Source organism: Monodelphis domestica, chromosome 4 (genome assembly GCF_027887165.1).
Source record: "Monodelphis domestica isolate mMonDom1 chromosome 4, mMonDom1.pri, whole genome shotgun sequence".
In the NCBI taxonomy this organism is placed as follows: domain Eukaryota; kingdom Metazoa; phylum Chordata; class Mammalia; order Didelphimorphia; family Didelphidae; genus Monodelphis; species Monodelphis domestica.
The window spans coordinates 3,010,592-3,028,547 of record NC_077230.1 but is presented as its reverse complement, the minus strand read 5'-3'; the positions used below and the strand labels follow the sequence as shown (position 1 = coordinate 3,028,547).

The window sequence follows — 17,956 nt, the reverse complement described above, 5'->3', positions numbered from 1 at the left end:
TAAGTACTGTCCTCAATGGAAATAAGCTGGAAGCCTTCCAAATAAGCTCAGGGGTGAAGTAAGGACGTCCATTATCACCATTATTATTCAATATTGTACTAGAAATAGTAGCTATAGCAATAAGAGAATGAAAAGAAATTTAATGAATTAGAATAGACATTGAGAAAACAAAGCTATTTCTCTTTGTTGTTGCTTTGATGGTATACATATATACATAACCCCAGAGAGTAAACTAAAAAACTTGTCAAAACAATTAATGTTTTTAATAAAGTTGAAGAATATAAAATATACCTACAAAAATGTTCATCAACAGAGTCCAATAGCGAGGGATAGAAAAAGAAATTCCATTTTATTTTCTTTTTGAATTGAAAGTTTTTCTTTAATTAATTCAGAATATTTTTTGATTGTTACATTATTTATGTTCTTTCCAACCCCTCTTCACCCCCATTCCCCTGCCCATAGCCAACACACAATTCCACTGGGTTTTACATGTATCATTGATCAAGACCTATTTCTATATTATTGATAATTGCACTAGGGTGATGGTTTAGAGTCTACATCCCCAGCCATATCCCCATCAACCCATGTGATCAAACAGTTGTTTTTCTTCTGTGTTTCTAATCCCACACTTTTTTCTCTGGATGTGGATAGCTTTCTTTCTCTTAAGTTGCTCACGAACTCCATTACATTCAATTATACCACAGTGTATCCATCTCTGTGTACAGTGTTCACCTGGTTCTGTTCCTTTCATTCTGCATCAGTTCCTGGAGGTCATTCTAGTTCACATGGAATTCCTCCAGTTCATTATTTATTTGAGCACATCACCAACATATACCACAATTTGTTCAGTCATTCCCCAATCGAAGGGCATCCCTTCATTTTTCAATTTTTTGCCACTACAAAGAGCAAGGCTATAAATATTTTTGCACAAGTCTTTTTCCTTATGATCTCTTTGGGGTATAACCCAGCAGTGGTATGACTGGATCAAAGGGCAGGCAGTCTTTTAAATCCCTTTATGCATAATTTCAAATTATAATCCAGAATGGTTGGATCAATTCACAACTCCACGAGCAATGTTTTTATGTCCCAATTTTGCCACATCCCCTCCAACATTTATTACTTTCCTTTGCTGTCATGATAGCTAATCTGCTAGGTGGTGCTTCAGAGTTGTTTTGATTCACATTTCTCTAATTACAAGATATTTAGACTTTTTCATTTGCTAATTGATAGTTTTGATTTTTTTATCTGAAAATTGCCTACAATTTTCCTTCCCTACTTATCAATTCGGAATGGCTTGATTTTTTTGTATAATTGATTTAGCTTCCTTTATATTTGAGTAATTAGACCTTTACCTGAGGTTTTTGTTATAAATTTTTTTCCCAATTTGTTCCTTCCCTTCTAATTTTGGTTTTGTTTATCCTGGGAGCCATACAATCAACACTGTTTGACACAGTCACAGGTGGAATCCTGGGACTGCATGGTGGCCCCTAGGATGGATAGAAATATCCATTCAGACTCCCCTGTGTGACTCCTCTCTTACAAGTACTTCCTATTATTGGAATCGTTATGATTACTATTCTGACTCAGCCCCAGGGAAACAGAAGAATAGCTGGAGGTTGTTACTAGAGCTTTTATAGATTCCCAGGAAAATTCCACCCTTACATGTAATGATACAGAAATTTCCCTAAAATCACTTCTTAAATAATTTGTAGATAGTGATTCAATGTCAAAGACTTTCTCTGGTTATGCAAATGGAATAAGTGAGAGCCTAATGCCTGCAGGGTTGAAATAGATGTCCCACTTTATCTCCCTAGAAGATTGTCAAGAGATTCTACTTGTAAAATCAGACCTAAGAACTCCTATGTACATATTTGGAAAGGGATCATAAATGGGAACCCCCTAGGTATAAACCCCCAACAAAGTTGTACTTAAATCCTCTACTTCCATATACAGGAGCTTACATAATAGAAGGCCAGGGAAGACAAGCTTCCCTAATCTGGTATGTTAATATGGAAGGAAAATGGATAGATATAGAGAATCGCCTTTAATGGAAAGGCTGGTATGTACTGAATTGTTTGCTAACCCCTTAGGCTAGACAACATATCAAGGATACCTTAGAAAGGCACTGAAGAATGGAAGATTGTTGTTGGTATAATACTTGGAATGGGTTATATTGATTGTATCCTTTGAAGTCTGATTGATTATGTAATTGGCTAGTGTAATGAATAATTATTCGTAGCTTAACCACATGTATGATATCTCAAGTGTCAATGAGAAAGGGACCTCTAGCTGAGCAACCCCATGACGAGAACACAAGTATTTTCTTCAAAGCTTTGTGTCTTTTGTTAAAATTTATGGAATCAAAGAATATAGGATAATTATAGAATGTCAGCCAAATGATTTTGTAAAAATTAATGTATGACCTATTCTATTGACGGTAAGGAAGGATGTATGATGGAAATGAAACTGTGTGTGTAATCACTGAGTGTATAAAAATAAATCAGTGAGCTGAGCAGAGAAATTTTCTGCAATGCTGGTTGCAGGTAAAGCTATAACTGTCTCTCATCTCCTCTCTGATGCCATCGACCTCATTCTCCTGCAAAGGTACCCTGGATCCTGTGAGGGCTGGACCCCCACATGTTTCTACTAACACTTTTTAATTTAATGTAATCAAAATTATTTATTTTATGTTTTCTAGTTTTTTTCTAGCTCTTGCTTGGTCTTAAAATCTTTCCTTTCCCAAAGATCTGACAAGCAGTCTATTCTGTGTTCAGTTAATTTACTTATAGTTTCCTTCTTTATATTCAAGTCATTCACCCATTCTGAATTTAGGTTGTTAGCTCATCCTAACCATGAGCAATTAATGTTTTTCCAATTATTATGTCTAATTTTAATTGTGTAGAAAGTGTTTTGTACTTCTGTTTATATATTTCCTGTGTTTGTCTTCGCAGATAATTTCCCAAGTACTTTATATTGCCTAGAGTGATTTTAAATGGAATTCCTCTTTCAACTGCTGCTGCCAGGATGTGTTGGAAATATATAGAAAAACTGATGATTGATGTGGCTTTATTTTGCATCCTGCAACTTTGTTAAAGTTGCTTATTATTTCGACTAGCTTTTTAGTTGATTCTGTAGGATTCTTTAAGAAGACCTTAATATCATTTGCAAAGAGAGGTAACTTGGTCTCCTCATTGCCTATTTTAATACTTTCAATTTATTTTTCTACTCTAATTGCTACTGCTAGTATTTCTAGAACCATAATAAATAAGAGAAGTGATAATGGGCATCCTTGTTTAATGCCTAGTCTTATTGGGAATGCTTCTAATTTATCCCCATTGCAGATGATGCTTCCTGATCATTTTATTTATTTTTCCATTTGAATAAGTTTATATAGTCAATTTAGAACATTATTCCTTGGTTACAATAAACACATTATTTCCCTCCCTCCCTTCCACCCACTCTTCCCACTGCCAGCACGCAATTTCATTGGATATTACTTCAGTCCTTCATCAGAAACTATTTCCATGTTGTTGTTTACACTAGGAAGTTCATTTAGAGTCTACATCCCCAACCATATCCCTTCGATCCATGTATTCAAACAGTTGTTTTTCTTCTGTGTTTTTACTTCCACAGTGTTTTCTCTGAATGTGGAGAGTGGTTTTTCTCATAGGTTCCTCCAGTTTGTTCAGGGTCATTGCATTGCCACTAATGGAGAAGTCAATTACATTCGATTGTACCACAGTGTAGCGGTCTCTGTGTACAATGTTCTCCTGGTTCTGCTCCTCTCACTCTGCATCAATTCCTGGAGGTTGTTCCAGTCCCCATGGAATTCCTCCACTTTATTATTCCTTTGAGCACAATCATATTCCACCACCAACATATACCACAATTTGTTCAGCCATTCCCAATTAAAGGGCATCCCATCATTTTCCAATTTTTTGCCACCACAAAGAGCACAGCTATGAATATTCTTGTACAGGTCTTTTTCCTTATTATCTCTTTGGGGTACAAACCCAGCAGTGCTATAGCTGGATAAAAGAGCAGACAGTCTTTTATTGCCTTTTGGGAATAGTTCCAAATTGCCCTCTTCATCTGAGGGTTTTTAATTCGTTTGCTTTCTAGTTTTTTTTTTTAATTTGCATGCCCAATTCATTGACCTCTGCCCTTCTTAATTTGTTAATATATGAATTAAAGGATATAAATCTCCCCCTGATTACTGCTTTGGCTGCATCCCATAGGTTTTGAAAGGATGTCTCATCATTGTCATTTTCTTCAATGAAGTTATTAATTGTTTTTACAATTTGTTCTTTAACTAACCGGTTTTGGAGAATCATATTTTTTAATTTCCAATTAATTTTTGATTAACCTCTCCATGTACCCTTACTAATTATTATTTTCATTGCATTGTGATCTGAGAAATTTGCATTTATTATTTCTGCTCTTTTGCACTTGTTTGCAACGTTTTTATGCCCTAATACATGGTCAATTTTGGAAATATATCATGTGCTGCTGAAAAGAAGGTATATTCCTTTTTGTCCCTATTTATTTTTCTCCCCATGTCTATTAACTCTAATGTTTCTAAGATTTCATTCACTTCTCTTACCTCTTTCTTATTTATTTTTTGGTTTAATTTATCTAGTTCTGATAGAGGAAGTTTCAGATCTCCCACTAGTATAGTTTTTCTATTTCATCCTTGAGCTCCACTAGTTTCTCCTTTAGAAATTTGGATGCTATGCCATTTGGTGCATACATGTTGAGTACTGATATTTCCTCGTTGTCTATACTGCCTTTTATCAGGATGTAATTACCTCCCCTATCTCTTCTAACTAGATGTATTTTTACTTTGGCTTTGTCAGATATCATGATTGTGACTCCTGCCTTCTTTTTATCAGTTGATTCCCAATAGATTTGGCTCTATCCTCTTACTTTCACCCTATGCATATCTATCTTCCTCATGTGTGTTTCTTGCAGACAGCATATGGTAGGGTTTTGGATTCTAATCCACTCTGCTATTCATTTGCATTTTATGGGTGAGTTCATTCCATTCACATTCAGCATTATGATTACTAGCTGTGTATTTCCTAGCATTTTGATTTCTACTCCTGGTCCTGCCTTTTCTTCTTTCACTATTTCCTTCTACACCAATGTTTGTTTTTAATCAGTGCCCCTAGTTCCCACCCTTATTTTAATTCCCTTTCTACCCCCTTCCCCTCTTATTCCCCCCTTTTTTTCCTCTGTAGTCTTTCTAAAATTACCCCCACCCTCTCCCTCACTTGTACTGCTTCCCTCCCCACCAGTTCATTTTTTACCCTTTTACTCCCCTATAGGGCACAAATCTATTCTCTGCCCCAATGGATTGGATTCTTCTTCCCTCTTTGGGTCAATTTCAAAGCATGTCAGAGTTGAGTATTTCCTGTCGCCAACCTTTTTACCCTTCCAGTGTATTGATGTTCTCCCCTCTCCCACCATGAGTTCTTTGTGACATATAAATTTACCCCCATTTGTTTCTTTTCCCATTTCTTTTAGTATTAACCTCTTTTTTAACTATAGTTGCATATATATATATATACACACACATATATGTATTTATGCATGTATATATATATATATATAATATCTATATATCTATATATCCATTTATGTCTTGCCCTTTCATCCTATACAGTTTGTCACTGTTCCCTCTAAGTATACAATTCTTCTAACTGCCCAGGTGATAACAACAGTTTTTAAGAGTTAACAATGACCTCTTTTCTTATAGGGATACATAACATTTTAACTTATTGAGTCTCTTTCAAAAAAGATTTTTTTTGTTTGTTTTGTTTTGTTTTGTTTTGTTTTTCTTTTTCCTCCCTTTTAAAAATTACCTTTTGATGATTCTCTTGAGTTCTGTGCTTGGGCATTGAATTTTCTGTTCAGGTCTGATCTTTTCTTTACAAATTCTTGGAATTCTTCTATTTTGTTGAATGACCATATGTTCCACTGTAAAAATATAGTCAGTTTTGCTGGGTAGTTGATTCTTGGTTGTAGACCTAGTTCCCTTGCTTTCCGGAATATCATATTCCATGCCTCTCAATCCTTCCATGTGGATGCAGCCAAATCCTGCATTATTCTCACTGTGGTTCCCTGGTATCTGAATGACTTCTTCTTGACAGCTTGTAATATCTTTTCTTTGGTCTGATAGTTCTTGAATTTGGCTATAAGATTCCTGGGTGTTGTCAGTTGGGATTAAGTACAGGAGGTGATCTGTGGATTCTTTCAATCTCCACTTTTCCCTCTTGTTCTAGAATATTGGGGCAGTTTTCTTGGATAATTTCCTGTTGTACTGTGTCCAGGATTTTTCTTTTGTCATGGTCTTTTGGTAGACTAATGATTTTTAAATTGTCTCTCCTCAAATGATTTTCTAAATATTCTCTTTTGTGAATGAGATGCTTCATATTTTCTGCAATTTTTTCCATTCATTTGGTTTTGTTTTCTAGTGTCCTGCTGCCTTGTGAGGCCACTTAATTCCAGTTGTTGTATTCTGGTTTGTAAAGACTGGATTTCATTCCTGGCTTTTTGGTCATCCTTCTCTTTCTGGTCTGATTTTCTATGGAGGTCATCTTTCATCTTCTTTACCTCATCTTTCGTCTCCTTTGCCTCATTTTCCAGCTGTTTGATTTTGGCTTTCAAGACACTATTTTCTCATTTTAGTTCAAATATCTCTGTTTTTCAGATGACTTATCTTAATTTTTAAGTTCTTTTCCCAATTGTCTTCAGCCTCTCTTAATTGTGCTTTTAATTGCATTTTGAGTTCTTCCACAGCCTGTATCCAATTCGCTGGGATTTCTGATTTATCATTTGCTGATCCCTCCCCCTCTGTTCTGTTCACTGTATAGAAGCTGTTTATTGTAATTTCTTTCTTTTTTTCTGTTGTTTGGTCACATTCACCCCTTTTTTGCTCCCCGTATTTGTCTGTGCTCTTGCTCCTCTTTTTTCTTTTTTGGTTTTGGGGGCTTCTGTCAGTCTCCCCTCTTGGAACTTTTACAGAAGATCTCTTGGTGCAGTCTGTGGGGGAGGGTTGTTGGGGGTTTGAGCTTCCCTTTCCTCTGGAGGCTTTTGATTGGATTAAAATTCAGCAGTCAATGAGGGAGGAGTGTGGAACCTGGGCTTCCCTGAGTTCTGAAGACTTTTGATGGGACTAAGTTCAACTGGGTTGGGTTGGGTATGATCTGAGGTCAAAACCTCCTGGAAGGCTGGAGCAAATATGGAGGATCTCCACAGCTCTGGCCAGGATGCCAGCTCTATATTCCCTTTCCAGTTCCTTCCCTGCCATCTGTATTCAATGCTCTGAGCTTGGCACAGCCCTTCCCACAAAATACACCATACAGACCAGCACCTTTGCCTGTTCCCGCTGCTGCTGAAGGTTCAGCACTCTAGGTGGGCAGGGAAAGGTGTCCTGGTACTTTCCTTCTGCCTTCCTATTAAAACTGAATTTTCTTGGATTCCAGCTTTGGGGGGTGGGGTACCTTTTGAATTGAGTCCAGCAGGAGGGTTCTTTGGCTCTGTCTTGTTGTTAGGTTTGATTTTTAGTCCCCTAGGAGCATTCAGTTTGTGATCGGTATGGAAGGGTATTCAGGGATCTGAACTTCTGCTCCTTCTAGGCCACCATCTTGACTACCTTCCTGATCATTTTAGATATATACTGCTTATTATTTTAAGGAAAGTCCCTTCTATTCCTATACTTTGTAGTGTTTTCAGTAGGGATAAGTGTTGTATTTTGTCAAATGCTTTTCCTGTATCTATTGAGATAATCATGTGATTTTTGTTGGTTTGCTTGGTGATATGGTCAATTATGTAGATGATCTTCCTAACATTGAACCATCCTTGCATTCCTGGTATATATCCCACCTGATCATAATGAATAATCCTCATGATCACTTTCTGGAGACTTTTTGCTAGTATTCTATTTAAGATCTTTGCATCTATGTTCATTAATGAGATTGGTCTGTAATTTTCTCTTTCAGTTTTTGATCTATATGGATTTGGAATCAGTACCATATTTGTGTCATAAAAGGAATTTGGTAGAACTCCTTCTTTGCTTATTCTGTCAAATAGTTTGTATAGTATTGGGATTATCTGTTTTTTGAATGTTGGATAGAATTCATTTGTGAATCCATCTGGTCCTGGGAATTTTTTCTTAAGTTCTTTGATGGATTGTTCAATTTCTTTTTCTGATATAGAATTATTTAAGTATTCTATTTCTTCTTCTGTTAATCTAGGCAATTCATATTTTTGTCAGTATTCATCCATATCACCTATATTGCTTTATCTATTGCAATATAATTGGTCAAAGTAGTTTTTAATGATTGGCTAATTTCTTCTTCCTTGGAGGTGAGGTCTCCCTTTCCATCTTTGATACTGTTAATTTGGTTTTATTCTTTCCTTTTTTATTAGATTGACCAGAACTTCTTCTATTTTAAAAAAAGTACCAGCTTCTAGTCTTACTTATTAATTCAATAGTTCTTTTACATTCAATTTGATTGATTCCTCCTTTAATTTTTAGGATCTCAAATTTAGTTTTCATCTGAGGATTTTTAATTTGTTCACTTTCAAGTTTTTTAATTTACATGCCCCATTCGTTGATCTCTACCTTCCCTAATTTGAATTCTGCTTTGGCTGCATCCCACAGTAGAATGTCTCATCATTGTCATTCTCTTATTATTAATTATTAATTGTTTCTATTATTTGTTCTTTAACTGATTTTTTAGAATCATATTATTTAATTTCCAATTAATTATTTTGCCTCTCCATTAACCCTTACTAATTATAATTTTATTGCATTATGATCTGAAAAGGTTACATTTATTTTTTCTGCTCTTTTCCACTTGTTTTCCATGCTTCTATGCCCTACTAGATGGTAAATCTTTGTGAATGTACCATGTGCTGCTGAAAAGGTGTATTCCTTTTTGCCCCCATTTATTTTTCTCCACATATCTATTAACTCTCATTTTTCTAATATTTCTTTCACATCTCTTACCTCTTTCTTATTTATTTTTTGTTTTGATTTATCTAGATATGATAGAGGAAGGTTCAGGTCTCCCAATAATATAGTTACTATCTATTTCCTCCTTCAACTCCACTAGTTTCTCCTTTAGAAATCTGAATGCTATGTCATTTGGTGCATACATGCTGAGCTCTGATATTTCCTTATTGTCTATACTGCCTTTTATCAGGATGTAATTACCTTTTCTATCTTTTAATCAGATCTATTTTTACTTTGACTTTGTCAAATATGATTGCAAATCCTATCTTCTTTATCTCAGTCGAAGCTCAATAGATTTTGCTCTAGTCTTTTACCTTTACCCTGTATGCTTCTATCTGCCTCATGTGTGTTTCTTGTAGACAACATATGGCAAAATTTTGATTTCTAATCCACTCTCCTATTTGCTTCCATTTTATGGGTGAGTTCACCCTATTCATATTCAGAGTTATGATTACCACCTGTGTATTCCCCAACATTTTGTTATCCTCTCCCAATTCTGCCCTTTCTTCTTTCACTGTTTCCTTTTAAAATAGTGGTTTACTTTTAAGCAGTCCCCATAATCCTTACCCTCATTTTAATTCCCTTTCTGCCCCCTCCATTTTTGTTCCCTTATTATTTTTTAGGGTGTATTAAATTCCCTCCCCCCTCTCTTTCCTTCCCTTTTTGTAATTCCCACCCCACTCCCCACACCTTGGTTTCTCCCTTCTCACTTTTTTATATATTACATGATGGTACTGGTATAACCTATTCTGTTATAGGCTATTGATGTCTCAAGGAGAGGTAGAAAATCTGGATCACAAAATCAGAAAACAATTGTTCATCATTGTTTCTACATGCCACTGAAAAATAAACAAATAATTCTATTAAAAACTTTGCTTTGCTTAGAACTAATCTCTCCCTTAATGTTCCCTTTCCTTAATTTCCTTTCTTCCTCCCCCCCCCATGTTCCAATTAAATGAAATTTATTTCTTGACCCAACTTTGTATATGCTTGTGCATGCTTGTGTACTGTGAAGGCTTAAATTTCTGGGGCAGGAGTTTGAACAAAAGCCAGTGTGTAGTAGTTTATTTAATGCAAAACAGTTAATTATTAGGAAATATGGATAGGAACTAGGAAAGAGGAAAGTGAAAGTAATCTTACAATAGCTTGTAACTATACCCCAGATCCCAATCCTAACTAAATTTTTCTAGAAAACCCTAGATCCATCTGCCTCAGAGGGCAATATCTTCTGCTAGGCCAAAGCCCTTGCCTACTCTCCCATTCTCTCTAATAATATAACACTATCGATCTACCTTATCTACCCAATTTAATTGCTAATCAGTAAGGCCTTACTTTTGTTTCTCTGTCTCCAACCAGAGAGAGTGCTAACAGCACAACTTCTCCCCAGGAGACCCAGAGAGAAAAAGCCCCTTCCAATGGTCTGCAACTTGTAAATCATACTCAGCCATACCCTTCTAACTTTCAACAACTGCCAAATTGCTAAACTGCCAAACTGCACAGCAAGGCATCACCAACTGACAACCTACACAGCAGGTGGTCTCTTACTGAAAAATATTTTTGCTCCTTTTCCTCTTAAATATAAAAAAGGAGAAATTAATTTAAAAAAAACTCACTTAGTAGTGCCTGTGTGTAGTCTTCCTTATTTTGAGAAGTTCAGATGAAAGTGAGATAAAAGTGTCAGTTATTCCCCTTACCTTCTTCCTTGTTTGTGTAAAGATCTACCTGTATACTGATTCTGAGGTATTTTTTCTCAATATTCCTTTCCTTCACTCCCAGCATATTCCTCTTCCTTTCTCCATAATCTTTTCATCAGGAATTCTTAGAAGCCTTCTATTTCATTAAAGATCAATTTACCCCCTTTTAGCATTATATTCAATTTTGCTAGTTAAGTGGTTCTTGGATGTAAGCACATTTATTTTTTCCTTTTGGAATATGATGTTACAAATATTTGTGAACACATCATTTGGGTAGATGCACATATTGATATCAACACTCCTCTGACAACCATATCTGGTAACTTTCATGGACAGCCTGTTTCTTTCCTTATGAAGAAACTAAAGGGAAATATACCTAATGTTCTAGGATTATCATGGGTGACTTCTTGCTTATCAGCCAAGGACATTGTATATATTGGATTGAGAGATGTGGGTCCTGGTGAACATCAAATTCTTAAAGATCTGGGTATTAAATATTTTTTAGTGACTGAAGTGGATAAGCTTGGAATTGGCAAAGTGAAGGAGGAAACACTAAGTTACTTAATAGGAAGGAAGAAAAGACCAATTCATCTGAGTTATGTTGTGGATGGGTTGGGCACATCTGTGACACCAGCTACTGGCACACCTATCCCTGTAGGTCTGACTCTCATAGAAGGTCTCTATATTACAGAAGAAATCTATAATACAGGGCTCCTCTTGAGATTAGACACAATGGAAGTCAAGACACCAGAAGAAGTCACCTGGACAATGAATACTTCTGTTGAGATGACTGTCCTGTTTTGGAGTAGCTCGAGAGTGCCAAGTGACTGTAATTAAGTCTGAAAAGAAACTGGAGGGTGGGAAGTGAACATAGGGGGGCAGACAATTGATCTTTATCAATTCAATCAATGCTGCTTAAAAATGAGCAGCTCTAAAAATTATGCTTAAGCTTACAGTTTCCTCAAAACCTTTTGCCTATAAAGTTTTGATCTCTTCTTTAGAATGAAATCAAAGTATTTTTGTTTGCCCTTCTGTAATCATTGGAAATAACTTACAGTGGAAAGGAAATGTAAACATATGTCTAATTCAGTAATTTGCTGTTAGCTGGTGTAACAACATAATCATATATAGTGAAAACTGGTAATAGGAAGCAAACAGCATTAATTTGTTATTTGTCATGTATATTTATATATGAAATATGTGTTAGAGAGCAAATTTAAGCCAATACTAAACAGGTATCCCAAGGACCATATTCATCCATTTGAGTTTTGCTTAGTTCTTTATATAAAGAAGAATAGCCTGAATAAGAACTCATGTCTTCCCATTCTTGCAACAGTAATATGAGAGATTTTAATCTTCAGAAATATTTGCTTGAATGATTTAAACTTGTGTCACTAAGTCTGTGTAGGAGAAATGGCTTGTTATAATAATAAAGCTTCTTCAGTAATGTTTGACTACACAAAAAATAAAGAGGAGTTGTACCTTTCATTTAATGATGAACATCCTCACACCCATTCATAATTTATACATCCCAATTATTCTCTCTTTAGGTCTAAATCCAGATTTTATTCCCATCCTCCAATAACAGATTCCTTATTCCTGTTCCCCTCAAATGTATCATGACAAAGCTCCCATCAAACAACTTATAATGCTTCAACTCTGCCTTCTGGAATGCCTATTCTATAAGCAACAAACTTCTCTTCGTCCTAAATTGTTATCTCTTCCTTTCCTTCCCTACACTAAGTATTAATGAAACCTGAATCCTGGCTTGATGACACAGTCTCCCTGGCTACTTTTCCAATACAGGCTGAAGACCTTCATTTCTTTTCCTTGCCTTCAGGAACAGGCAGGGATTGCTTCCCATTGACTTCACTTCTAGGCTCCCTTCCTACTTCCATCACCCAATAACCTATCCTCCTTTGAAGTTTACACTATTAACATCTACCACATAATTAAAATTTTGGTAGTGATCATTTATAGACCTCCAGATCATTCCTGTGTCTTCCTTAATGGGATCATGGCTCCCAATTTTTGTCCTTTTACTAACTGCTAGGAGACTTTAATATACATACTGAGTCTCCCTCAAATAGCCTAACCACTCAGTTCCTTGACCTTGACCACTTTCTATGACCTTCTCCTATAACCCAGTCTGAGTCAGGTGCATCCAAGGACCATCATACCCTTTATCTTGCTATCACTCACAAATGTACCACCTCCATGTTTCAGAATTCTAAAATCCCCCTTTATGATCATAATATATTGTTACCCCCCCCCTTCTCTCTGTCTTCCCTTACCAACCCTTTTCTTTGTCTCCAGAGAGACTTCCAATCTCTTGATCCCTTAAATCTTGTCCAGGCAGTATTTCCTATACAAGGCATTCTTCTCTCTCCTTTCCCCTATCTTGAATCCTTCATGAATCAATTTAACTCTATGCAGTCCTTTTCTCTTGGAATCACTAGTCTTGCCAAGACTCAGTTTTTAATCACTTCCCACATTCACCACCTTCATTTCATATGTGCTACTGAACAAAGATGGAGAAATTTATGCAACCATTCTGACTGGGTCCATTGCAAATTTATGTTACCCAACCTCATCTGGACCCTCATTGCTGCTAAGCAATCCTATTCATTATCATTGCCCTCATCAACTCATTATCTACCCTCACAGCAGCTCTTTTAAAACTTCATTCCTCAAATTTCTCATATTTTAGAGAAAAAAATTGAGACCCCAGGCTTTGAATTCCTTCTCCCCTTTCCTTCATGTCATACCAATCATATATCTTCTGCCACTATATTCCCCTTCACCCCTGTTTCATATGATAAAGCAGCCTCAATCCTTATGTAGTTATCTCCTCTAGTGAACCCATTCCATCTTGTTTCCACCAACATATTGGCTCCTCTGTCATCTCTCACTTTATTTTCAATCTCTCTCTGTCTGCTGGCTCATTTCCTACTGTCTACAAATATACTCATGAGTTTCCATCATTAAAAAAAGACAAATAAAAGACTTTTATTCTTCCATTCCTATTATTTTTTGAAAAGACAAGATTTATTGAAATCAAGAATTTAATATGGTTTTAGAGTATATGAGGCTTCATTTGTACCACAGCTAACAAAGTATATTTACTAGCGAGTTCAGTTTCTTCTCATATATATGAATCAATTGATTTAACTATCAAGAAATATAGTACATTATGGTTAGGCATCTACCCAATACCAGATGGAAATCTTGGTTTTCCTCTTATTCTCTTTCCTTTTACTTATTTAATTTTTCATAGTAAGTAATAATTCATAGTAAAGATTACTACGTTTCATTTCCTAGTTTTTAAAACTTTTTCTATAATGTTAATATCAGAAACACACACAACAGAGAAAACATGTTATAGAATTAATTTAAAGTAAGTTAATAAGTCTGTGTTCTTGTTTTTTATAATTCCCGTGGAACTCCTACCAAAGTTGTCCCATTTATTCACCTTTGATCTTAGGTGGTTTAATGCTGGCAATGCCAATATAAAGCACCAATGATAATGTTTAATGAGGAAAATGGACTGAGTATTCCCTCTCCACAAATAAAAGCAGGTGGGAGTCTGGGAATCTGGTGACTCCCAGGGGCTTACTATAATGGTGCCAAGACAGAGTACACACAAACTCCCCAAATTGAAATAACTCGCCACTCTTAGCCTTTCATCACTCCTGTTAGCTATTATTCTATGTCTTCAACCGTCTTGTTTCAACTCCTAGCAAAAGATGTCTACAACAGGGACTTCCATTTTCTCTCATTCTACTTAACCCCTTATAATCTGGTTTTCAACCTTTTCATTGTACTGAAACTCCCTGCAAAATTACCAATGAGATCTTGATTGCCAATTCAATTACATTCTTTGTGCAGTCTTTCATGTGGTTGATCACCTCTTATCTCCGGGTTCTTAGGACACTATAAGGACAGTTTTCCTCTTACAATTGTAAAGAGGAAAGGAAAGAAATGGGTGCAAAAAGGAAACAGAGAGGATTTTGCAGAGAGAGAAGTGTGTTGGACCTGACCGCATGCTCTGGAACTGCAGAGATTGAATTCTAGAACACTGGGAACAGACATCAGGAGTGATGGGGGTCTCTTTGACTTCCTGTTGCTGTGATGGTTTGGAGCTGATATTTCCTCCCAATTGCTACGTCTGTGAGCTGAGGAGGGGTTTTGGTTTTGTGGCCCTGGGAGACTCCATCTCCCAGGATGTCCTATTGCAACTTCCTCTGACACTTCCCACTTCCTTTGTGGGAGGTGTGAGAGCGAGAATAAAAGAAGAGAGAAGTTTGAGTTTTGGCACTTTCCCCCCCTAACCTCGGCAGAGAGCTTTGATCCCTGCATTGCTGTGGGAGATCAAACTTTCCCTGATTTCCCAAACTTTCTTTCCTAAACCCTAAAGAGACCTCTCTAACTTTCTTTGGAGTCTACCTTGATTTAATTTCACTCCTAGCCTACCTAAAAGAAAAACCTGGTCAATTTTCCTGCCAAGGTGGGGGGGGGGGGGACACCCCTGGCTACCTTCCTTCCCTTCCTTTTCTATATCCTTCCCTTCTTTATTCCCAACCACATTTCTGGCAACTAAGAAGGGACTTTGAACCTTCCTTCCTGCCTGCTTGCTGCCCTGTCTCACTGCCTACAGGTAAGTTTTAAACTCCCTGCCCCAACCCCAGCTCAGGGAAGGGGATCCTTTCCCCTATGGGCAGCTTCCTAACTCCTGCCTGGCTCCTCTGCCTTAGCATGGGGTCCTGGTCCTCTCTTCTAGCTAAGGTCTCTTTCCATCCCAGCTAAGGGTAGTCCTCACCCTTAAACCCGCCCAAGAGACATAGCTTAATCCTCCTCACCCCTGATGGGCTGAAACTGCTGGGGGAGGGATGTGTGTTCAGAAGAACCCTGGTCCCTGTCTCTTTCACCCACCCCAGCCCACTTCCAAAATTCCCTGCCTGCCCCTATCCCTAACTTCCTGGCTCTAATCTCTTCCTCTAGGGTGAATTTGTCTTTAAAAAGGCAACACTCAACCCCCCCCCAATCAATTTACCTTGGTTTCAAGCACCCCAGAGTGCCTTAACCCTTCTCCCTAACACACAATTCCCTCTCCAATTCCCATCCCCCACCAGTACTTTTTATTCTTCCCCCTATTGTTGTGCTGCCTCTTGGCCACTAGAGGTCAGTATTAAGAATTCAGTTGTTTTTTTTTTTTTGCTGAGCTTTTACAGTGCTGCTTTTCTAACACCAGAGGGCAGCACCATTTAAAAAACTGCAAAATAAATAAATAAAATCCTATAACATTATATAGAATAAAATAAGATAAAATAACCCTTCTGATTACAAGGCTCAGCAGCATTATTGCTACTCTGCAAGAAAGCCTTCTGGCTTTTGCCCAATTGGGAACTTTAGGGTTTCTGAATGCCTTCTTCTCCTTGTGCTGTTAGGAAATTTTCTTTGCCTGATCCTAAATGTCAAGACACAACAGGCTACCATACAGAAGATGCAAGCTAAAATGCAAGCCGGCATGCAAACTCAGTTGGACAATTTCAAACACTCCTTGCATGGTCAGAAAGCAAGGGAGGATTCCATCCAAAACATGTCTGATTTTCGCAAGCTTGCTCCTGAACTATTGAGAGAAAATCCTATTTCTCCTGAACAACTCGGGAGCCCTTGTTTGAAGAAATCCATGATTCCTTGTGAACCAAAAGTGTTTCTTGTCTACTGAGAGAGTGTTCCCTGCTGCTTTGAAGATCGATGCCAGTACATTGTCTGTGGTGGGAAGGCCCGAAGTCATCTTAGGTCTGACCCTGCCAGGGTTGAAACCAGACATAAAGGGTCCACCCTAAAACTACTGCGAAGGACTATATACCTTACCAAAAGTTATCTGGGAGGATTAATAGTGTCAGGCAGTCAGCTAGCCAGGAATTTTACACAGACAGAGTAGGGATCTAAGGAGCGTGAAAACAAATGAAGAAATGCCCACATGGGGATTGTAGTTGTAGGAACTGAGCTAGAATCCTTAGTTCTAGGAAATCTTAATCCTTTAATCCTCTGCTCCATTTTACGTGATTCAAATAAATCCTTGTCCTGTTTGAAGTCTGAATAGTGCTCTGGCCCTGTGAGGAGGCTCACAGGCCTCTTACCTATGGGCAACAAGGAACCAACTAAAATTTGGTATCTTACCATCAACCACAGCAAACTTCCAGGCTATCCACCTATTTCAGTTGGCAGAGCCAGACAAGGAAAGAACTGGAGAAACGTGGGCTTTTCTGAGCCAAACTACCATTTTGGGCTTACTTGCATGGGCGAAGCCTGTGTGGTAGGAGTTCTCTGAGAAGACAGTTGGTGGGGCCAGTTTAGAATTCTCAGAGGAGAGCAAACAGAAGACTTAGCAAGTGATATATTGTGTCACCAACCTGTCACTCAAGCAGCCAAGCCAGGTAGAGGCTTTTTTCCTGTAAAACACAGTTTGAAATTTTAAAGGGGCAGTAAACCAGTCTTGCCCTACACAAACCATACTACTATCAAAACAAGATAGTAACTCTTTACTAATAAGGATGGTGGCCACAATGGAGATGTTCTTTAACTATATAACAATGACTCCTTATTTTTACTCTGGTGGAAATACCACTCCAATGCTACAATATTTCGGGGTACCAGGTTATAAGTCTTGTCCTGAATTTGTCATTAGGGAAGATACTATCATATATCCCTATTTCTAATTAGATTGCACTTATCAAAGTTACTGACTACTGCTTGCATGTTTCTACACACTGAAAACTCATGGATACTTGAGCTTGGCTGACAACAAATTAAAGCAACTTGTCTGAGCAACGCAAGTGAAACTGAATCAAATGGAAGATTATTATAGACAATCAAGAAAGGAAAATGAACTAGGGCCAAAGCAACTAAGTAGGGAGCTAATACAGCCCAAGCCCCAACTAAATTTGTGTTAGAAACCAATGTTATGGACAATGCCACTACAACTCTGTTTCCATTAAGAGATATTGCATATGTAACACCAGATGTGGGGATAGTGCATGTAAGGTCCCACAAGCAGTTTACATATGGGGATCTTGATTCAATTAAGAGATAGACATACAAATTCTATGACAATCCACATGAAGTGATAAAAGAGTTCAAGAGGGCCATAAACATATTTGACCCAAATTTTGCTGACTTTGAATTATTGATATAGTAACTATTGACAAAAAGCAAGAGGCAACAGTTCATAGAT

The 17,956-nt window shown here is 37.3% G+C and overlaps 1 protein-coding gene and 1 pseudogene across 4 annotated transcripts in view; one reads left to right on the top strand and one right to left on the bottom strand.

Moving 5' to 3' along the window:
- The window catches only part of DSCAM (DS cell adhesion molecule), an 829,709-nt gene that overhangs the window by 206,495 nt on the left and 605,258 nt on the right, over positions 1 to 17,956 (bottom strand). The window lies entirely within an intron of this gene.
- LOC103098064 (arginase-1-like) lies at positions 2,531 to 11,584 on the top strand (annotated as a pseudogene).